We start from the raw sequence: 24,297 nt of genomic DNA, 5'->3' as shown, positions 1-24,297 counted from the left end.
AAACTAAGCAAAGGGAAAATGTCATGCTAGATGTTAAAATGCAAGTTTTACAATGGTTTGAGATACTTTCAATGAAATAGTCAAGGGAACCAAGAAATCAGGAGGCAATCAGTTAGGAATAGATGGAAAGCGTTTTGACATAAGGAAAAATGCCACGCCACCTCAACTTGGTGACAACTGACAATCAGTAGAGAGAAGAAACTATGGCCTGAGGCACATCATGACTTTAAGGGATTAGACAAGAATATACATTGGAGATTCGTGTACTGTACATATACACATACAGAACACACATACATAGAGAAGATACACACAGAACACACACTGGAGTCTCTTGGAAGCTGTGCTACAAAGCAGTGTTTTTCAAAGTGTGGTCCCAGACCGGCAACATCCGTATTACTTGGAACCTGTAAGAAATGTTAATTTTGGGACTCCACCTCACCTAGTAAATTAAAAACTCTGGGTTGATGCCCAGCAATATGCATTCTAAAAAATCTTTCAGGTGATTCTAATGCCTGCTAAAGTTTGAGAACCACTGGAATTATGTTTCAGTTAGGCTTTCATTTCTAGCTGCTTCATCTACATGCAGGGTGTGTGTGTGTGTATGTGTGTGTGTGTGTTTTATGTGTCTAAAATTTTTTTAAAGGATATTAATCTTTAAATTTTTGCTTGGTTTAATCTAGTGGTGTTAATAGAAGAAATAAGAAACACAAAAATGGGGTCAATAAGTAGAAATAAGTAAGCTAAAATGACAGGAAAGGGCCAACAGAAACACAAATAATTTTTTATTTTCTCTTTCAGAGTCAAGTGTGAGCCCATTGAAATTCTACTGATGTAAAAAGCGTATTTGTTTTCATTTGGAAGGAGCCTTCGGAACCTCTGCTGCCACCTTCTCATTTTACAGATGAGGACCTGAAAGGGGTAAGGTTTTACTGACCTGCCAGGTTAGACGGCAAGTTTGTGACGCTGGGTCTGAGGAAGAGAGATCTCAGGTAAGAGTTTAGATTGAGTAGATATTCTTGGTTTGGGAGAAAAATATGGGCTTATCCACATTTTTTGAAGTTATGTCAATCATTTAAATTGTCTTCCCCATCTCCTGGCTCCTGCCAGAGACTGGTGCTAAGATACGCATGACTGGAGGAACACAGGCTCTCTTGGGAGGCGACTGCCCAGCAGATGGATCAGCACCGCAGACCGTGGCCCCAGCTGCAAGGCTGCCTTTGCCAGAAGAATGAAAGAGTCTTTTCACTCTTGTTTCCTCCCTCCCCATGCCAGGCTCAGCACCAGCACCAGCCCCCACCTTCCGTCTGTGCATGCTCTCTTCAATCCTGGAAGGAAATCATAAGTGATTTGCCCCAAAAGGATTGCTCTTGAGTGAGTAAAGAGATAAACTTTCTTATCATTATTAATCACTACTGTTTTAGTTATGCTCTATAATAACCCTCCTTCTTTCAGAAGGTATTTGGCGGGGCTGGAGGAGCTTTATTTTTAAGGGCTGGTTATCTGTCCCATCCCCAACCAGGCCTCAACATCATCAAAGTTCTGTTGTGTATTTTAAACTTAACAGAAAGTTCAATTCGACAGAAAGGCAAAGGTATGAAGAACCAGGCCTGTGATCTCCATGGCTTCACTCTTCCTAGTGTGGAGTTCACTGCCTTGCACACCATGAAGGCTCCATAAATATTTGGTGGATTACTGAGTGAATGTGAGAGGGCAATGAAGGAAAATGGCCACATAAAGCAGACAAAAGAGAGAGCTCCTGAGAGTTGACTGCTTTGTTTATTACTTTACCTGTAGCAGTAAAGGCAGTCAGCGGGCATTGAATCATGTTAAAGTTGCCCTAAAGTAAAGGATGGAAAACCGGATCCTTATGTATTTTCAAGCCTGGGCAGAGAGATCTTCCTGTGTTTTCTTGGGGGAAAGTACGTTGGCTTTGGAGATGCTCCAAACCAGATTCCAGGCAGTTGTCAGCAGCTGGGATAAATCAGTTATGGTTCCAGATTAAAATTTAAACTCAGAGCTGACAAAAAGGCATTGATGAAACCACAGCAGAATTTGGAGACAAAATTGCATTAAATGCCATCTTAGACCTTAGACGTCTGCTAGTACTAAGATCATTATATATGATTAAGAAGAGTATAAGACTAATACATCAGTTATAGGACATTTAGGAGTACATTGCAACACTCCTAATAACTCTTTTTTCAACTATAGTATTTTTTCAACTATAGCTTCTGATACAGCTTTTAAGGGACTAAATGAATTAATACGTTAGCTTTTTTCATTTTGCATGGCCTTTTGCTGTTTAAAGTTTTATAAAAAGTGAAATATATAAGATGATGACACTTGGAAGAAAGATGGGAAGCAAATGACCCTGGAAGAAAATCAATAGCTTATGATAAAAATCACATTATTTAAAGAAAATGTTCTGCAATTTTTAAATTTATTTTTTATTTTTTGAGACAGAGCCTTGCTGTGTCGCCAGGCTGGAGTGCAGTGGCACGATCTTGGCTCACTGCAACCTCCGCCTCCTGGGTTCAAGTGATTCTCCTGCCTCAGCCTCCGAGTAGCTGAGATTACAGGCACGCACCACCACACCCAGCTAATTTTTGTATTTTTAGTAGAGACGGGGTTTCACCATGTTGGCCAGTATGGTCTCGATCTCCAGATTGTGAACCGCCCACCTCAGCCTCCCAAAGTGCTGGGATTACAGGCGTGAGCCACTGTGCCCAGTTACCTTATTTTTCAAATTGTTATATTTGTGCTGAAAAAACATAGAGTGCAATATATTAAGATTTTTAATGTTAGCTCAAGTAATAACTGACTGAAAAAATGCAAGACATATCTGTAATATTGATAGCCTCACTTCTCTTAATACTGAATTTACCCATAGTAACCTACTGATTAAATCAACAAGGTATCTTAAGTTCTAGTTAACAGTATGACTTGCATGCAATCTACTAGGAAAGGCAGCTTTCTATTGGTAGGGTTTTTCATTTTTATTTTAATAAGGAGGGGTAATAGTATATTGGCTGGAGAATCATTGAAATTGTGGAGAATAGTTACTTCAATGATTGATAAACATGATCTCAACACATTCGCTCTGTACTTTTTGTAATGGTCCTTCTTCCTCAAAAGCCTTCCAGGTTTGTTTGTGTTCATTTGGAAGCTCATTTATGCCTGGTTTGGGCAGAGGACACACCTGTGTTGTTGTTTATTCCTATATCCTCAGCAGCTCATATAGTGCTTCACATGCTGGAAGGGAGAAAGGAATGAGCAAATGAAAGAATTTACTTTTTGTTGACATGTTTAAAATATGCTTGACTGTTTCCTTGAAAGAAAAATGATGAGCCTTAAAGTTTTATAGTCATGATCATTTTACTAGGGGCAAAGGTTTACTAATATTAATGTATGCATATTGAATCCTTTTCTTGTTTATATTCAGCCCTAAAGCATGTTGCAATGAGAATAGAAATTGTGTGCCTTAAATTTGCAGAGGCAAATGACTATCCATCATATCCTCAGAATATATAATTTTTGAAAAGCTTAGGAAAAAATGGTTTTAATATTTGTGTCTATTACTATATTTAGACCAAAACTCAGACATATTTTAATTGAACTAGAGGATGCTGTGCCAGATGACTGAATCATCACACAGTGAGTGAGAATGTATCACTGGTGAACAGAAGCCCTCCTTCCCGCTCACTTGCTTAGCTAACAAGGCTGGGAATACACTGCCATCTACCTCCCTGCTTGCTTCATATCTTCTGTTCCAAGAGAAGTTTACAAGGCTTTTTTCATCTCAACTTTTTTTTTTTTTAATGGTTTTAAGGAGTGGAGAGTTTAATAGGCAAGAAGGAAAGGGTAAGACAGAAGGAAGAAGCTCTCCTGTACAGAGACAGAGGGAAGGGGTCTCCAAAGCCAAAACAGGAGGTTCCCACCTTGCCTCGGATACCAGCCAGGTATACATGCAGATGCTGGAGGAGGCGGTGTTTGATTTGCATAGGGCTCAGGGGATTGGTTTGACTAGGCATGTCATTCATGAAGCCCATGAAAAAGCTGGCCCTCCCACCCTACCCTTTTAATATGCAAATACAGGGTGCCATGATTTTCTATACATGTGGGGATATGTGGGGGTGGCCATGTTGCCAGGAACATGTGGGGAAAGGGCAAGAAGGCCTCCACGTTGGGGTGGACCCAGTTTCTAACGGCCTGCATTTGCATATCAAAGGTTGCTGACCTGGCTCTGAGAGCCGGAGCTTTACAGGAAACTTTTCTGGAGATGCTTTAAAAACCGAAAACCTCCCAAGAACCCCTTTTCCTACAACACTCCCCCCTGTGGAGATGCCACACTACCTGCTGTTAGTGGGTTTTGGGGAGCGACTCTTTCTGGCTACTTCCTGCTGAAAAGGGGTGTTGAATGGGTAACAGCAGCTAGCCCTCCTCCTGGGGTAGATCTAAGAGTCCTCCGAAGAATGGCAGGTCCATGTGTGGTTCAGTTTATAGCACCAGTTGGAGTTTGATTGCTTCAGTCTGATTACTGAATTTCCCTTCTCGGCGCATGCACCAAAATGATTGGGCCCTGATGAGTGGAGGAACACCACAGTTCTTCGTCCTCATGCCGGTTTAGATAAAATGACACAGACACATGTGGGATGGTTTTAAGGAGTGGAGAGTTTAATAGGCAAGAAGGAAGGGAGAAGACAGAAAGAAGAGGCTCCCCCATTCAGAGACAGACGGACGGGGGTTCCAAAGCTGAAAGAGGAGGTCCCCCAAGATTTTTATAAATGCATGTATTTTCAGACTCTTATAAACTAATAATTTTTCAGAACTCAGCTGCACTCAAAATTTCAACTGAAAAGTGAGTTGAGTATCAGAAATGGAGTCAGTACTTTGCACATAACAGGTGTGCAAATATTTGATTGATTCATTGAAACTGCTGAACCAGAAAATCATTTCTATGGAGGCAGGAAGTTGAAATAGGGAGAGAAATATAAACTTACCTTTGAATTAATGAGGAAGTGTAGAGGATAGAGGGAGGTATACCAGGTAAGGATGGTGGTGCTAATGGTGGTAATAGTAGGGTGATAATTTTGATAGACAGACAGGACAAGATTCCATGGAATGTCTGACATTTGAGATGGATCTAATAAGCAAAGAGTTGTGAAATATAAGGTCTGTTCCAGAACAGCTGAAAGTGTGGCACAGCTGGAGAATAGAAGATGTAAAGAGAGAGAAGAAAAAGAGGCGGGGCTTAGTAGGGAAGTCGGACCAGATTTTATGGAGAGACTTGAACTTCTTTCTAAAGTATTTAGGTTTCTCCTCCAGGCACTATGGAGTCATTCAAGGTTTTTAAGCAGGAGAGTGAAATGAACAGATTGTGTTTTAGAAAACCCCGGTCACAGATAGAGAAAGCGTTAGCTTAGAGAGACCAGAGAGAGGAAGCTACTGCAGGAATCCAGGTGAGAAATGATAAATCTGAGAGTGGTGGTGGTTGTGGGATGTGTAAAGACATTTTGAAGGTTGCATTTGCAGGATTTGGTGGCTGGCTCTGTATGAGAAGGGGTAAAGAGACCAGAAGATGAGCTCTTACCTCCAACACGCTGGGCACTCTAGAGAGAGGCGATGGGTCTTTAGTCCACCCAAGCATATCACAAATATTCACAGCTTGCCTGTTCCATTGCAGACGTTGTACTAGATGCTGGAGCAATGGAGATAAAAAAAGATATGGTCATTGTTCTAAAGGCATCTACAAGTATATACACATTAAAATTCCTCATCCTTACATAGTCAAAAAACTAGGGATAAAGTTGGACAAATATTTCAACATACATGACCAATATCCTTCATCTATGCTCCATAGAGAAGTGGGTAGGTCTCAATAGGCAGTTTACAGGAGAAGAAATCCAGGAGGAGAGACTTGGCTTTCCTAGTAATCTAAGAGATTTGCAAAAACAAAACAAAAAGGAAAACATTTTGGAGAAAAGTCTGGAAGATTAATAAACATGAAAAAGAATAACAGTAACATAGTAACATATCCCAATTTTATACACTAGAACACACACACACACACACACACACACACACACACACAGAGCAGGAAAAATGAAAAATATATATACTATACACTTAATGGTGGTTCATCCCAAAAAATGGGGCCACAGATCTGGTAGTTTTTACTCAATTCTTTGTGCTTTTTTTTTCTTTGCATTACATGATTTTTTTTTTTTTTTTTTTTACTTTAACCATCTGTTGCTCCTATAAGCTAAAAATAACCAATAATGCAATTTCTACTTTGGATAAAATGATAAAGAGTGCAGTGTGTAGAGGAGATGGGAGGACAGCAGTCCTGGCAGCAGAAGGGCACATAGAAAGGAGTAGGAAGTGGAAGTGTGGGGCACTGGCCGGAGCCCCTAGCAGTTCAGCATCATGCAACCTCCAGTGTCAGAGGGGACAGCCAGGGAGTCATGCAAAAACAGTTTAGCTCTTATACTAAAAGAGACCAGGAACCAGTGACAGCTTTGGATCAGGAGAGAGACATGGCCCTGTGTGCAGATCCCTCTGGGGTCAGTGTGGAGAATGGACGAAGGGGGCTGATAAACAGCAGAGAGGTCACATAGGAGGCCTCTGTTAAAACACAGCAAGAGGTAATGAGGCCCCTGTGACAGGAGGACCTTGGTCAAGTTAACTTTTGCAAACTTTGTGTTCCTTGATTGTCTCACTGTAAAATGGCAAGAAGAATAGCATTTATCTCAAAGGCAGATAGATTATGAATCTAGTGAAGGTCAATTTTCAGGGCCCCTCACTTGCACTAGCCCAAATATTTCCCTTGATAAATACTAATTCTAATATTTGTAACCTCCTATTCTTTTTCTTTAATGGGACAGGAAACTATACGAGTTTCAGGCTTCATGAAACTTGGATTCCTTTCTGACAAAGTGTGGGACTGCCATCAGAACAAAGTGAGCTGATCCCTCGAGCGGGTATGGGACAGTATCCGGCACACGTACCTGCTCTAGGAGTGTTGGCTGTTTTTATCATGTGGAGATGGATTAGGGAGACTGGATGCTTCTAAGGTGATCCCTGGGAATTCTGACTTGGACCACAAAGTGTTAATCCCTCAAATAGAGATTATTTAGTTTAAAAATGAAGGAATACAGGTTCAATTTTGGCTATGTTGGAGCTCATGGGACAGATAAAATAGTCAGTGGGTGTCGGGAAGTAGGCCAGGAAATGGTGAGGTATAGAGCTCAACAGAGGTTAAGGTTATACATTTGAGAATTATCCAAATAGAAAAGATAGTTACAGTCACCATTACCGATAAGAGGGCCCAGGGACAATGTGGAGAATGAAAACGGAATAGTGTTCAGGAGAGAATCCTGGAGAACACCAACTTTTAGCAATCAGGAAGATTGTGATGGTGGTTACATAAATCTAGATACAGATATGTAAAACTTTATACTACTGTATACCCTCCCCCACCCCAAAAAAAGAGTGCGTGTAAAAACTGGTAAAATCAAAATAAGGTCTGTAGTTTAGTTAATAATACGTACCAATGCTAGTTTCCTGATTTTCATAATGTACTATGGTTATATAAGGTGTTATCTTTGAGGAAAGCTGGATGATGTACACTCAAAACTATTATTTGTGCATCTTCTTATAGTATTTGTTTCAAAATAAAAAGTAAAACAACAACAACAACAACAACAACAAAAACCCAACAGGCTGCAACACTATCACTGCTGAGACCTTGGCCATGTCCATTTTGGCAGAGCTGATTCAGCATTGCCAGATAATTCAGAATTAAATACCGAGCGCTGATATTATTTCACGGCGATCTTGAGCAGTAATCTAATTTCAGGCTAATTTCAAAAGAATGTGACCAACTGCACAAACTAAAATAACTGGGACATTCTTGCCAAAATCTGTCTCCAGTCACTAAAAACCCCAAATCTTTATGGGGATCAAGCAAAGGCAGAGAAGGGTAGATGGGAAAATTCAGAGAAGGGGGAGGACCAAAAGGCAGCAGCTCAGCATTTCTCTAGAGTTCAGAGAGAGAGAGAGACACACAGAGAAAAAGGGGACGGGGGGGGGAGAGAGAGAGAGAGACAGTGAGAGAGAGATGCTTATTTAACTCAACACCTGATTTATTCCCAAACACTAGGAAAGAGAATTCCATTTAATTCTCACACTCTCATAGAAAAAGTAAATAGGGAAAAATAAAATCAACTAGAAATCATTTTGGTTGTTATTGTTTTCAGAAAAAAGAATCACTACTAATCTTTAGATTGATCCTATTCTCACAGATCATCAGGCAGATACGAGGACTGTTTGAAACACTTTCGTTCCATGCCACTCAAAGTGTGGTCTGTGGACCAGTCCCTTGGAGATTTCCAGAAATGCAGCCTCTCAGGTGCCATCCTAGACCTATTGAATCAGAATCTGTATTTTTTAAAAATATTCAGAGGATGTGTATGCATGTTAAAGAGTGGAAAGCCCCGATTTAGCCAATCCTGCCTTTCCACCATGTTGATAATCACCAACAGAAAATTAGTTAATACAGAAGACAACTGCTGCCAGCATTTTGGAAAATAATCTTACATAACCGAAAAGAACAGTAGAATAAAGTATTAATTTTTAGAGTCTCCTAGGAACAAAATTTCATTTAAAAAAAAAAGTCTCCTCCACATTACAGTCTGCTTTCTTGCTGTTGGTTTTGGGCTAGCAGCTGAGGGGCAGCAAGCTGTGGGCTATCTTAGGCACCAAGCCAGCCCTGAAGGTTAGCCTGGTGGAGGAGCAGGGCCCACACCTGGCCGAGGCCATAAGCTTCCTCTTCACTGTGGTACGGAAGCCACCTGAGAAGGTCTGGATTTATGTAGAGCACACAGGGGAGAAAGAAACTAGGGATTCTGCATCCTAAGAGCAATGTCTTATTCAGAGCATGATACTGAAATGCACTTTTTTCAATAACTGAGTCACTCCTGGACAGGTTGCTTAACAAAGATGTAGTGAATACATGTAATCAGCTGTGACTATTTAGATCTGGGTACAGCCACACCCCTTCACAGCTGGTCACCTCCTGAGCCTCTGTTTCTTCTTCCGTAAGATGGTTTTTTAATTGTTGTTGTTTTTGTTTTGTTTTGTTTTGTTTGAGATGGAAGTCTTGCTCTGTCGCCCAGGCTGGAGTGCAGTGGTGCAATGGCAGCTCAGTGCAGCCTCCACCTCCTGGGGTCAAGCGATTCTCCTGCCTCAGCCTCCTGAATAGCTGGGATTACAGGCATGTGCCACCATGCCCGGCTAATTTTTGTACTTTTTGTAGAGATGAGATTTTGCCATGTTGCCCAGGCTGGTCTTGAACTCCTGACCTCAGGTGATCCGCCCACCTCAGACTTCCAAAGTGCTGGGATTATAGGCGTGAGCCACCACACCCAGGTGACATGGGTATTGCTTGCCTAGTGTCTAGTATAAGGACTGGAGTGATAATAATGCCTGCCTACAATGGAGCGTCCTAGGCATTGCTCAAGGTAATTTTTGCACAGCATGCTGAAAACCTTGAAACATTACACAGGCAGAAAAATCTTTTTATTATTGATATTCATGCAGTCAAGAATTTATCTTAAAACCAAAGAGCAAAAATATCAATTGTAAATATCAATAGAGATTACAATAGTCATCAGTAATAGCTTTCTTACTATAGTAAGAAAGAAAATTATAGTAGTATAATTAAAAATGTAAATAGTAGCAATAAATACTTAGTAAACTTTAGAAAGTTTTCAGTTGCAATTATCCATCAGAATGAAAAGATGGTTTTAGAATGATGCAAAGGGGCCAGGCGTGGTGTAAGCACTGTGGGGGTCTGATACAGATTGATCACCTGAGGTCAGGAGTTGGAGACCAGCCTGGCTAACATGGCAAAACCCCGTCTCTACTAAAAATATAAAATTAGCTGGGCGTGATGGTGGGCACCTGTAATCCCAGCTACTCAGGTGGCTGAGGCGGGACAATTTCTTGAACCCAGGAGGTAGAGGTTGCAGTGAGCCAAGATCATGCCATTGCACTCCAGTCTGAGCAACAAGAGGGAAACTCCTTCTCAAAAAAAAAAAAAAAAAAATTAAAAAATTAAAAATAAATAAAAATAAAAATAAAAAGAATGATGCAAAGGGATTGAAAAAAATTATGTTAATGTTGCCTGAGATTTACAAACTACTTGATCTATTAGGTGAAACCACTTGAAAGTGCTGATAGTTGAACATTCATGTGATTCCACCAAATATCTGCATAACAGTGAGTTTTGAAAATTAATAGCAATTTCAGGCCGGGCGCGGTGGCTCACGCCTGTAATCCCAGCACTTTGGAAGGCCGAGGCAGGCAGATCACAAGGTCAGGAGATCGAGACCATGGTGAAACCCCGTCTCTACTAAAAATAGAAAAAAATTAGCCGGGCGCAGTGGCGGGCGCCTGTAGTCCCAGCTACTCGGGAGGCTGAGGCCGGAGAATGGCGTGAACCCAGGAGGCGGAGCTTGCAGTGAGCCGAGATTGCGCCACTGCACTCCAGCCTGGGTGACAGAGCGAGACTCCGTCTCAAAAAAAAAAAAAAAAAAAAAGAAAATTAATAGCAATTTCCTCTGGTGGTGCTTGTGTTTGAAAAATGTATGGATTCTATAATTCAAAACTTGTTTTATTTTAGAGAGTTCAGAAACATCCTGAAAAAGACACAGATTCTATTGACTATCTGAGGTTCTGCTTAATGTATTTTGTTCCCAAAAGTTGGAGGTAATACAGATGGCATGCATTTTTCAGAAGACTGGAATAAAAACAGGTATACAAGTTGGTTTGCTTCCACCTGGAAACAGTTACATTATATTAATGTTGAAATTGATACAGACAGCATTATGAGGTCAATGTGCAATATCGTTACACCATGAATTTTAGCTCCATGATAGTATGTCTGTGTCTAATGTGAGTATGAGAGAAATATCACAGCTCCCAAGACATTCCTGGACAGAGTTGTCTAACCATCACAGATTTCCAAGTTATTACGGAACGTTAGAGCCTGCATGGCATCTCAAAAGGTTCTTTGTCTATGGAGGTATTAAAGGACTAACTATCAAGAATAGAAAAGGGTCACTTTCTGGTGAAAGTAGTGTTAGAGTACTAACATAGCAATATAAATATTGATGTGAAAATTCAGAGCTTGGTGGGGGAAGGGGGCAGGAGAAGAATAATTCTTACCATATTTATGCAGCAAACTCTTATCTGGCAAGTTGATTCACTTGCATATATGGCAAAACACACGCCTTTAAAAATTTTCACAGATCTCTAAAAACAGAGAGAGTAAAACCCGAAGGGTAGTTATGACAGTGAAATGAGTTACTCTGTATACAAAGTGCCTAGCACAATGCCCAGTACTTGGGAGATGCTACAAAAGCTAGTTCTTTCACTTCTTATTATTCCCATATGCATAATTCTTCTCTTCCCCATCTCAGTATGAAATAGTTCCTAGTGTCACACCTAGTTATCTAATCCCCAAATCTGAAAGACACTCTTAACACCTTCCTCTCTGCCTCATCCTCCTACCCCCAAATCCAGTGAACTTACTAGGGTAACTCTAACATTCATCATTCTAGAACTGCTGATTTCGTTTGACGTTTCCCTAATGGCAATGCAGGAATTTCCTCCAAAGATCAAAAATTTAAGTTGAAAAATTTATTTTTAATCCACCTGAGTGATTGCAGAATAAAATTCAGCATCTACTACGTTCAAATAGGTTTTTTTTTTTAAAAAAAAAAAACTCCCTCTTACATACTGTTTAGTGTTCCAGGCACTATTCTAAATACCCTATACATACTGGCTCATGAAGCAATTACTATCATTACCCTGTTTTAGCAGTGAGGACACAGATGGCACAGATGAATACAGCAAACAAACTTGCCCAAGGTCACCGAGCTGGCCAGTGGCAGATCCAGAATTTGGACTCTGAATTTGAACAGCTGGCTTCAGGATCTGTGCTCTTGACTACTGCCATCTGCTGTCTCTTGTGGAGTACAGAGCTTTGCATACATTATGTTATTTAATCCCAAATAAAATCCTATGAAGTTGTTACTGCTTTCTCAACAAGCCAAGTTGGAAATAAGCTTTGAGGGTAACTGACTTGCCTAAGTTCATGTAGGTAATAGGTAAGACTGTTAGGACTCCAACAGTTGCATGTGATGGTCCATGGCATTAAGTGTATGTCTATATTTAGAGCTAACCTGAAGAGGTCATCTCTAGCGTTGGCAAATTACTCTTTTTTCTAACATGTTTCAGATTCTTCCAAAGTGTATTACCTCTTGGGAACTGGATAACCACTAAGACACTGTGGTATAAGAAAAACATACTAAGGTTTTAAAGTCAAAGGCTCCAATTTAAATTACAGTTTTACCACTTACTAGTCACAAGACCTTGACCGCGTTATGTAATGTCAGTAAACCCCACTCCATATAATTTTGTGGGGGGAAGAGTTTAAAGACAATATAGGGAAACTCACCATGCTGAGCATACAGTATTCAACAGAATGTTAATTTCAATAAAATAACAGTTCTGAAAACAACCTTTGAGAACCTTGGCTTTGTCTGATACTTGCTGTGGTTTGGAACATATTACATAAACTTTCTGAGGTTCTACTTCTTCATCTAAGCATAGCCACCTTATTCGTTCTTTGGGGGTGGGAGATGGTGAGATTGATGAATAAAAAACAGTCAGCAGAAGACCTTCCACTTAGCCCCCCAAAATTATACTTATTAGTCTTATTCCCAATTTAATTTTGCAGAAAAGTTAATGGGAACTATTTTTATCTAGAACAGTTAATCAAATTCCAAAAATGCTTTAACTTATTCTGATGGAGTAACTTACAGACTTGGCAAGTAGGCTTAATATAAATGAGTTTGTGTGGGCTTGTTAAAATAGGATTTTCTTAGCATTTTAATTTCCACGTCTCCAGGACTGCATAAGAAGCACCCTGCTGTTATAATCAAACCTCGTGACTAAATAGAGTTCAGTGATGCTCAGCTATGCTGTGATCTGACACTACAGGGGCTTCTCTATACGTAAATTAAACTAAGGAAATATTTTGGATTGCAGAACTCACTCTTTTAAAAGAAACAAGGATTCTTAAGACCTACTTGTGTCCTGAATGAGAGTTTTTAAAATGGCCAACAGCTGCTTTTTGTCGGTAATAGTAATACAGTACCAATTGTTCGAGCCAAACTGGGACTATGAGAAAAAAATTGGTAAATTCAACTTTCATTTCTCGTCTTCATATATTAGTCATGACAGCAACAGGTCTTTGCAGCTGTGTCAGGGAGATGATGGTTTTTCAAGTTAGTATTGCTTTACAAAAAAGACCTTTATTTTTTAAAGAAACAGCAGCAATTAGAAATCCAAACATGCAAAAAAGACTAAGAAATAAAGACCATTCATAAAATGAATATGATTGAATAACAACCAAAAAAAGTGTTTCTGGGAAGAATCGTTTGAAAATTTTAACTGTAAAATATAACTGTTGGTGTATTTTTGCCAAATCTCATAAAATAGCAGGTTTTTCTTTTTTTTTCTATGAATAGTGACTTTGCTTATGAACCCTTTATGAACTGATGCATTTAAATCTGTTGCGCACTGTGTTCCTGGTAATCAGCTATAATATCACTTCATTTGGGCAATCAGGCTCGGATGGACCAGCTCCAAGAACTGAGAGTCCTGGAGCTGGAATTTCTGGGCCTTGATCTTTCCCTCCAAAACCTGCATATTGCCAGAAAAGTGTTAGCTGTCCTGGAATGGGAATCCTCCCAAGACAATCAAGGATGTTCCACAATGAATTCCTGGTGCTCGGTGGATTTTGCCGGCAATTCATCACACGTTTTTCTTCTTGGCTGCCCCCATAAGTAATCTATTCATGAAGGGCTAGTGTCTGACTGATGATACAGTGAACCAGCACTAGAGATAGTCTCTTTATTCTTGTAATCCACAATTACACAGAATTTAAAAACCGAGAATACCTGAACGTAACCAGTTATTATTTTAATAATTGCTGTTTTGCCAAGGTGTTCTTTCACATTCCACTTATAGGTTCCTTTTATAAAAAGACAAGCAGTGTTTAAACAGAAGTTCTGTGGGTGTGACTTGCTGCAGGTTGCACAGCGGTAGGACATTCCTCTTCTCCCCTGAATCCAATATTTCAGCAGGATCCTTACCAGGGGCCTCAGGGGCTTTTTCCAAGGTGACCATACCTTCACATTCTTCTAAGAAAATGACTGTTTCCATCACCTCGCCTCTGTACCAGCAAAGATGACTTGTGCCTCCTCAGGAAGCAGGTCCCAGATAAAGTCAACCACCCACCCTTGAAAATAACTGATTAGGTATCCATGGTTGTAAGAGCGGAAGCATCCATGCTCTGCCCCACTCCAAAGAGGGTTCTTAGCTGATGGTTACCTGGATCCCAACGGCAACTACAACCCTGAGAACCTAGGAAGTGCAGCCTTCATGAGGAAAGGGAAAGTTGCCTTTCTCAAGTGGAGGAAGAATATCTACATTAAGACATTCACAAATTGGTGGGGAAAATAGGTTTGAGGGATAATGATTAAAACTGTCTTTAAAAGCGCTTATCTTTACATTGCTTGAAATAAAACAAAGCACATTTAATACACAGAATAACATATGAAATATTTTGCAAATTTCAATTTAGTAAATAATGCACACTAACTTCCATGTATCCTGCCTTACTTATGTTGACAAAAAAGAGTCAAACTCTGTAAGATATTTGAAGAGATGTATTCTGGGCCAAATGTGAGTGACCATGGCCCGTGACACAGCCCTCAGGAGGTGCTGAGAACACGTGCCCAAGGTGGTCAAGGTGCAGCTTGGTTTTATACATTTTAGGGAGGCATGAGACATCAATTAAATACATTTAAGAAATACATTGGTTCAGTCCAGAAAGGCGGGGACAACTTGAAGTGCGAGGGCCTCCAGGCTATTGGTAAATTTAAACATTTTCTGGTTGACGGTTGAGTTTGTCTAAAGACGTAGGATCAACAGAAAGGGCTGTCTGGATTAAGACAAAGGATTGTGGAAATCCAAGTTCTTATTTGAAAAGGAAGCCTTCAGGTAGTAGACTTCAGACAGAATAGGTTGTAAAATGTTTCTTATCATGCAGGGGTCTGTCCCACAGACCCTGACCCAATGACAGATGAATAAAGTACACTGACATACAGATATTCTGCTTTGCCAGTCCGGCTGAGCGTCCAGGCCGCTTATAGACTCCAAGCAGAGTGCTGTAAAGCATGGCCTCAACCAGCCAGCTAGACTCGTATTTATTCAGTAAAGATTAATTGACAAAGGCTTGAGTCAACACCACTAAGGGGTAATTGATATTGCAGACTTCCCTAGTACAAGGCAATTAAGCATCCACAGTAGATCAAAAGTTAGTCTTAGGACCACATGAGTAAACAAGCTAGTTAGGTAAACTCTCCACATTTCTTTGTTTCTAGTCTAATTCATTTAACTAAGGGGACATGGCTGCCTTCAGCCAAGTGCTATATGTAAAAGCCCTCAGGCCTTCCCAAAGGATTTGTGTATATTTTCTATAACTAAAATTTTTCCCACCAGCCTGACTGAACCCTCACATTATCAGACTTTAAGTCTGTGTTGATGTTAATGCCAAGGAGCTATCAGGTTAGTGCAAAGGTAATTGCAGGTTTTTTTTGGTTTTTTTGTGTGTGTTTTTTTGCCATTACTTTAATGAGAAAAACTGTAATTACCTTTGCACCCACCTAATAAAATGAGTCATGTTCGACCCCCACTTCCCATCATGGCCTGAAACAGTCTCTCAGGTTAAATTTTAAAAGAGCCCTGGCTGAGGAGGAAGTCCATTCGGATGGTTGGGGGGAACCTTAGAATTTTATTTTTAGTTTACACTTACTAGAAACTTCTCATGATTTTACACTTTCACAGTTTTATGAGATGTTTAAAAATCTGCTTTGTTGCAAGTAACATACATAGTAGGAGATAGGTTGGCATGTCATTTTCTGTGCTGTTCTGATATTCCAAACCTTTATTTTTTTTTCGGCTGAAAATAGCTCTCCTTTCCAGGCCTCACTGAGATTTCAGAGCAAGATAACGTTAAGTTGATATTGAAAACAGACATGACCTCTTGGGTGTTTCCTACATTTCCTTTCTGGCACTCAGAAGTGTACGGAGTTAGTTCTGCCATGATAACTTAATACAAAATACATGTTGTAGAGCTAGGCATGGTGGTACATGCCTGTAATCCCAGTTACTCAGGAGGCTGAGGCACGAGGATCACTTAAGCCCAGGAGTTTAAGGCCGTAGTGACCTATGATAGTCCCACTGCACTCCAGCCTGGCAACAAAGCAAGGTGCTGACTCAAAAACCAAAACCAACAACAAAAACACAAAGTATGTGTTGTGAACCCACATACCCACATCTGTTCTAAAGATCACTGTGACTCCATCATCAAGCAATTACCTGATGCAAAGCAGGTGCTTACTAAATATCGTTTGAACGACTGAATGAATGAATACAATCCTAAAAAGCAGACTTACTTTATCTCTATCAAGATTCTTGTTGTAAACATTTCTACTTTCACTTTGTCTTCTTTACTTACATTTTCTGTTTCTAGGTCTAGTTTCCTCTTCAGCTATTGTTAAAAGTATGCCAAAACTGAAATTTGTTTTCTTGTGAAAAAAGATTAAAGAAGTAAATCCACATAGAGTAGAACTGGCTATAAAGAAGACATACAGTTGGAGAATTAATCATGGGTCTCCAAGACCATGCTCAGAATTGACAGTTCACTAGGAGGACTCACAGGACTTAGGAAAGCAATTATACCCACAGTTCTGGTTTATTACAGCAAAAGAATATACATTAAAATTAGCAATGGGAAAAGGTGCATGGGGGCGAAGTCCAGGAGAAAACAGGCACAAACTCCAATGTATCCTCTCCCAGTGGAGTTGCACAGGCATGCTTAATTCTTTTAGCAATGATGCAGGACAACATGTGCAAAGTGTTATTAATCAGGGATGCTCACCTGAGCCTTGGTGTCCAGAATTTTTATTGGGGGTCCACCTTATAGGCATGCAGTGCCTGTAGGGTTGACCTCAGCAACTGAGATTCTAGCTCCCACAGGCAAAAGGCATAAAAAAAACCATTCTTGTCAGAATAGAATATTCCTCAAGTGCAGAGGACAGTCCTGAAGACCAGGCCTTTCTTGGGACAGTGCAGGGTCTGAGCAGTCAAGGTCTGCTAAGTTATTCACCTTTTCCTGGACAGAGAAAGATTACTTTTTTAAGGAAGGGATGGTCATGGTGGAACATCTTATGATGTAGAAGAAAACTTCCTTTATGCTTCTTTTGTTACAGTCCTCTACCTACAAAGGACATTAAATAGATATTGTTAATCAACTAACTGACTGATTAAAACATGACATAGGTTTTCTTTTTAATGACATCGTTTAAAGGGGGGAATAGAATTTAATCAACCAGCCGTCAATCTGATAAAATAGATCTAACCCAGTGTCATCTAAGGTCACTCTACTTCATAAAGTCTGTGAGAAAGAAAGAAAGCATCCTTTGACATTTGGAACAGGCCTAGCTTTCCATGTGTTGCCAGGAGCTGGCCTGTTGCCTCTATCTAGGCCTTGGAGTTACCCAACTGAACATAAACAATTCACAGAACCTGCACGTCAGACAAGACCACCCTGTGACTATTGAAGGATCAAGACAAAAACACAAGCACTCTGAAATCGTGTCTGAACAGAGTATATGAATGTTGTTGAAACCACAAAAATGACCAAACATCTGCCTATCTTGGCTAATACCAGAGACTGCTGCTTCTTTCCTAATGACAGGTTTGGTGTGGCTCTCGTCTTCCCTCCTAGATAAGGTTTAAAAACCCCAGTCATAGAATTACTCCTGATTCCTGACAGCGCCCAACCCAGAGCAAAGCCCAGTTCTTTATACCAATTCAAAATCACCTAACACAAGCCCACGTGCTATAATAGGGCCTTTCTAACACCCTTTTATCGAGATGTCTCCTGACTCCCCTTGGTGTGTTCTTCTTCACTTCAATGAGTAATAAACCCAGTTTACTAAAACCTCCGGTGTATTCTTGGTTGTATTTGGCTGGAAGGCATTGACATTTGCTTTGAGCTTCCATTCCCACCTCTCATAGAAAATCTAATGCCTTCTTCAAAATGTCCAACGGTCTCCCCAGGGGCTTCCAGTCTCGAGGACATCTTTGGTTCTGAGCCTTTCCTTTCCCTAAGGAGTTCAGTTCATGGGTTCTCTCAGCACCATTCTTCGTCTCATTCTTTACATGTTTGTCTTGCTCTGTACCATGTAAACAAGGTGAATGGTGAGCCTTTTTCCTACATTTCTAGACAAAGCAAAACAAAACAAGACAAAACACAATTTTTTTTTTTTTTGGCAAACTGCTCTAAAGTATTCAGAAAATGTAGGCTTCATACAGCACAACAGCAAAAGCAACCTCAAATATAAAATTTGGAAACTTCGTTCTGAGTCTTTTGTCAATCTATCACGTTACTTGGCTTTTCCTCTCTTCTCAATTTTTTATTTTCTATTTTTGAGACAGGTTCTGGTTCTGTCACTTAGGCTGGAGTGCAGAGATGTGAACATGGCTCACTGTAGCCTCCACCTCCCAGGCTTGAGAGATTCTCCCACTTCAGCCTCCCAAGTAGCTAGAGCTACAGGTGTGTGCCACCATGCCTGGCTAATTTTCAATTTCTTTTTTGTTTGTTTGTTTTAGAAACGGGATCTCCCCGTGTTGCCCAGGCTGGTTTTGAACTTCTGGGCTCAATTGATCCTCCTACCTCAGCCTCCCAAAGTGTTGGGATTACAGGCGTGAGGCTACCACACCTGGCCTCTTCTCAGTTTTCACTGCTTCTCATTCCCTACTCCATTTGTGCAAATCTTGGCTCATTTGTAATGTAGTGACAGTATTACAAAATGCTGTGTAAGTATTCTCTCATTTATTTGTCTGATTTTGCCTGTGTCTTTGGGGACCCGTCTTGAATCTAGGTGGCTTACCAATGTATTTTCCTAAAGGAATGCAGTTCTTAGAAGAATTTTGGTGTCTGGTTTTAAATCCCACTCCACCGCTCTGTTATATATATATAATAGAAAATAAGATAGCCAACCCATTCGCCTATTTATAACATAATATAAAAAATACAATTTAGCTAGTACAAAGTCAAATTAGGTTACTAAGAAATGTTAAAGAAATTGTTTTCCATTTTTAATCAATAGATTGCCCGTCATCCACTATATTTGGTCTTTAAGAGGAAAGTTACACTTTACTAAGAACATCACAATTATTGATCTTTTGTCAAATGCATGCTTTTCATATAATGTAGAGTTTAAGAAAGAAAAATGTAATGAGATCACAGGTCGGAAACCTTGTCTCATGTAGAACTTTTAGAACATTATTAAAACATTAGCCCTCAACATAATGTACTCACAAGGAGTTTTAGTTTACACCGAGTCATCCCACTGATTTCAACATGAGCTTGAAGCAATTAGGTTATATCATTAGTGATAACCTAAGTTCACTTCATGAGATGGATACCCTGACATCTAACTCAATTCATGGCTAAAGTAATTTGGACATTTCTCATTTTAATGATATTCATCATTACATGATACACTCTCTGGGTTTTCTAATACCCACTGACAATATGATATAATAGATGAAAAGAAAAAATAATATATTTTCAGCACGTGAATAAAAGAAATAAGAACCTGAATGAAATTGAATCTAGCATAATTTATGATGAAACTTTTAGCACATTCATCTAACTAAACTACAGGCTTCTACAAAAAAGTCTCTGGCATAATCACCCAGGATTTGTAAGTATAATGGATACTGCATGCCTAAAACCCAAATAGGCATATATCATTCCTAAAGTCCATTAACAAGTAGATTTTTCTTCTGAGAACATTTATGTTACCAAAATAATGGTATGTATATACTACTGTTTTATTAATGGCACTGTGACAGGGTTATAATAGTATTCATATCACCATTTTTTGTACAGTGAGATAAATTCTATGCCAAGAGAAAACAACTTCATCAATCTTAAGGAAGATAATTAGACTTTAAAAAACATTCAGATTTGCTTAGAACCAAATTGCTCTTTGCTAATCATTAAAAAATATCAGCAAGAAGAGAAGAAATTCATATATTACTACCAATATTTATTGAGTGCAAACTTTTCTTTTATTTTTTCAAAATTAGAGATGAGGTCTTGCTTTGTTGCCCAGGGTGGTCTTGAACTCTTGATCTCAAGTGATCCTTCTGCCTCAGCCTCCTAAAGTACTGGGATTACAGGTGTGAGTTGCTGCACCTGGCTTGAGTGCCAACTTTAAATGAGTTACTTCAGTTAGTTTAGGTAACCACCCTATGAGGCAGATTCTATTATCACATCCCCATGTTACAGGTGAGAAAACAGGCTCAGAGTGTTTAAGTGGCAACAACTGTGAGATGAGGGTGGCTTCAAACTCGGGCTCTTGGATTCTAGAACTAGTGGTTCCAGACTCTCCACGGCAAGTATGTGATGTAAAAATATTTGACCAGGGTATGCATACCCCTGGAGGTATGCAGAAAATTTACAGGGATATAAGATAATCAACATCCAGATCTTAATTTCTTATGTGCTATTTCCTACTATCTTTTTTCCTACTCCTCTTTTCACATTAAAACTTCTCCCACTTTACGCAACAAATACACAGCCCTCGGCTCCCTAAGTCTTCCTCTGGTGCATTACCCAGGGGTAAAAGCCCCAACAGTGCCAAGATTTCAAAATATTGTTCTCTTCTATAATGGTATGATGGTAATTTTCATTTAAAGACCTCAGCCACAATTATTCACTATTGTTAGAGAATTATTTTTTTAGAAGGATCTGGTGAGAAAAAAAGAAGGGCGATAGGCCAGAAGTTAAGTGATAGCAGCTGGTCTTTAGCGAATTATTCCTATCCTGAGATGGCCAAGTGGAAATGACCAAGTCAAATCTCCTTGTAAACATGCAAGGTATATTCTGGTGGAAAGAGAATGGGGAGTCCTTGTCTATGAAATGCTTTTTAAAGCAGGGTACACCTGGTCTGTCTAGATGGCCTATGGTAAATAAACCTGGAACTGATGGATATATTAATACATGGAATGGCCCAGTGGAAAATGTCAGTCTCCAACATATAATTATTTCAGTATAAAATGGAGATAGCTCCTGACTGAAAGAGCTCCATCTGTGTAAGTGTTCACTGGCATAGTTTACTCAGAGGCCTCACCTGCTAGATCTAAGCCAGAATGTGTTCTCAGGAATTCGGGTAAGCCCTGGGGAGCTGGGTTAGTGGTTTTGGATGTTGCCATTATTTTCTTGTGATGGGTAAAAGCTCTGAATCTTGTCAATCTGATTTGACAATCCAAGCCTTGTTTTATTTCAATAAGATATATTAAATGTTAAAAATGGCTTTTTACATGTTTCCAAATATAAGCAATTATTTTCTGCTAATCTCAAGCCCCCCTTTGGCCTAAGCAGATCCAAGTTTTGTGATGCTTGCAGCTTTCACAGTTTGAATCACCTTCTGAAGGAAAACAATAAAAGTGAATTAAAAAATTACTAATTTAAAAAAGCTGATGAATACTACAGATACCACAAAATCCAGAAAAGTAACATCATTCTATTATTCAGGTGCTGGCACATCCCATAATACTTTTTCCCACCTTTCTTGACTATGCTGATTGCTTCTTCATATGAAAATGACCTGTTGTCGTGAATCCTTGATGAACTCATTTATCAGTTCTAACAGTGTTGTAGTAAATTCTTTAGGGTTTTCTATATATAACAAGTTTGTGTATAGAAATTCTACATGTTTTAAACACATTCATCTTTACGGCTGTTGGAAAATTTTAAAATTGTATTTAAATGTATGTACTTTTTAAATGTAAAGAAGTAGAGTAGACGACCAATAAAAGATTTTCTTTCTTGTTTTGGTAGGGGCAAGGAGGATGGGGTCTGGCTCTGTTGCCCAGGCTGGGGTGCAGCGGCACAATCTTAGTCACTGCAGCCTCTGCCTCCCCAGTTCAGGTGATCTTCCCAACTCAGTCTCTGGAGTAACTGGGACTACAGATGTGTACCACCATGCTCAGCTAATTTTTGTGTTTTTTTGTAGAAACGGGCTTCGTCACGTTGCCCAGGCTGGTCTCAAACTCCTAGGCTCAAGCAATCCTCCTGCCTCGGCCTCTGGAGTAGCTGGAGTAGCTGGGACTACAGGCCACCAAGCCTGGCCAATATTTGCAAGACTAAAGAAATACTGGGATACAATTTCACAATATGGAATGGAAATACGAGTTCAAGAAGAAAAGAAATGATGTACAATTTCCTTCTGTTAAAAGCTTGTTCACGTAGTTTTAAAAATTGATGATGTTAGATGTTAAATTGGTATTTAGATTCCACTGGCTACATTTAAAAGTTACACAACTTTTATTTTAAAATGATAATTTACGATAAAACAGAAGTTGCTTCTTTTGTAACTATTTAAGTCAGATGAGAAATTGTGATGGTCAATCCAAAAATGTGGAAGTAAGAAAACAGTCACAGTCTTTGGGGATTCCTTTGGGGGTATAAGAGCAAATCATTTTGAAACCACTGTATTAATATATTCCTCTCTAATAGGTTTTGCTTTTTAGGACGACTGACTGCTACCTTTTCGAGATTTGAGGGAAGTACCAAATGGCTCCCAGTTTTACATTTAAAACCCTCTTCCAGTCCAATAGTCCCCATCACTAATTAATTTTGATTAAATTAATCTGATTAATTCATCTGGAGTAAGTCACTGCAATCCTTAGGAGAGTCACTTAACTGGTCCTAAGGCCAGGCGCGGTGGCTCACGCCTGTAATCCCAGCACTTTGGGAAACCGAGGCAGGCGGATCACTTGAGGTCAGGAGTTCGAGACCAGCCTGGCTAACTTGACGTCAAGCGTTCCAGACCAGCCTGGCCAAAATGGCGAAACCCCGTCTCTACTAAAAATACAAAAATTAGACAGGAGTGGTGGTGCACAGCTGTAATTCCAGTTTCTCTGGAGGCTGAGGCATGGGAATCACTTGAACTTGGGAAGCGGAGGTTGCAGTGAGGCGAGATCATGCCACTGCACTCCAGCCTGGGCAACAGAGTAAGACTGTCTCAAAACAAAACAAAAACACAACAACAAAAAAACTGGTCCTAAATGCTCAGGGCAAGTACATACTGCTTTTTCTTTTTTCTGTTTTTTTCCTAAGGCAGGCCTTTTGAAGAGTACAAGTCTGTCATCTACAATATTTTACTAACTTAAAAACACTTGTCAAGAAAGGTAAAGTATGTTCATTTTGATTTTACTCTTTGTATCCTGGAGTCAGGAACTAACAGTTTTATGATAGTGATATAGACTTTACACACACACCCAGACTAAAAACACGTGGTGCAGGCGGGCTTTTGGAAACTAACTGTGCTCTGGATACATAAGTCACAAAGCTGAGGCTGCAGAGGCATTGAGGGGACAGTCAGCCTTTGTTGTCTCTCGCGCACTGTGCTCAGCGCTCCCTCTAGCGGCTACAAGCGCTCACTGCCCACACTCTCTTCTAGTACCTCCGGAGGCCTCGGTTTCGCGGGGGAGAAAGAGATTGCGCAGGCGCGGAGCAGCCGACGTGGCCGCAGGGGACTGTGCCGGGGGGGTCTGCGCGAAACCGCTGACTCGCGAGGTTCTCTGTCGCCTGCCGCCCTCGCTCCTTTTCTCCCCTTCTAGAGTGTTACGGTGACTCTTGGGTTCGAAGGGGACGGACGTCCTCCCACGTACCATTTAGAAGGTCAGAGTGGGCAGAACCTAGGCTGAGCAGGCCGGCGACGAATCCGCTGACAAGACGCGCCCGTGGGCACTCACGTGACCTGGGCTGCGGCGGCGGCGGCGTGCTGCGGGCCCGGTGGCGGGAGCGAGGCCGACGGGTGGGGCGGCGCGGTCTCGTGACGCGGAGCGTTCGAGAGCGCGCGTCTGGGAACGTCTTAGTTGCCACGGCGAGCGCGCGCGCGAGGCCTTGGGAACCTGGGGACCGGTCCCCGGCGAGCGCAGCGGCGACCCGTGTGAGGGAGCGGGGGCTGGCCAGTGCCGCGGCGGCCGCGCGGGGAGATCTCGAGGCGACGCCAGGACGCCCGAGGTCTGGAAGGCGCAGGTGGGGCGCGGGGGAGTTCACCCCTGCGCGGT

At 40.6% G+C, this 24,297-nt stretch overlaps 2 protein-coding genes across 15 annotated transcripts in view; one reads left to right on the top strand and one right to left on the bottom strand.

Annotated features, from left to right (window-relative positions):
- Nucleotides 1-5,938, bottom strand: part of CCNA1 (cyclin A1) — a 69,256-nt gene extending 63,318 nt beyond the window's left edge. Inside the window, exons 1-2 of the mRNA XM_077974259.1 lie at nucleotides 5,833-5,938; nucleotides 5,594-5,701 (exon numbers count right to left, since the gene is read on the bottom strand). The gene's annotated coding sequence lies outside the window, so the exon portion shown is untranslated. The remainder of the gene's footprint in view (nucleotides 1-5,593; nucleotides 5,702-5,832) is intronic.
- SPART (spartin) overlaps nucleotides 1,306-24,297 on the top strand; it is a 59,156-nt gene continuing 36,164 nt past the window's right edge. For 4 of the 14 annotated variants that reach the window (XM_077974256.1, XM_015120918.3, XM_077974258.1 and 1 more), the window contains exon 1: nucleotides 24,101-24,250. The gene's annotated coding sequence lies outside the window, so the exon portion shown is untranslated. Of the gene's footprint in view, nucleotides 1,375-2,466; nucleotides 2,583-23,345; nucleotides 23,413-23,726; nucleotides 23,906-24,100; nucleotides 24,266-24,297 lie in introns of those variants that run through there. The other 10 variants (XM_077974257.1, XM_001083494.5, XM_077974246.1 and 7 more) reach the window with 5 other exon arrangements.

The sequence above is a fragment of the Macaca mulatta genome, chromosome 17 (genome assembly GCF_049350105.2).
Source record: "Macaca mulatta isolate MMU2019108-1 chromosome 17, T2T-MMU8v2.0, whole genome shotgun sequence".
Taxonomy (NCBI): Eukaryota; Metazoa; Chordata; class Mammalia; order Primates; family Cercopithecidae; genus Macaca; species Macaca mulatta.
The sequence above is the reverse complement of the archived record's forward strand: the minus strand, read 5'-3'. Positions and strand labels throughout refer to the sequence as shown.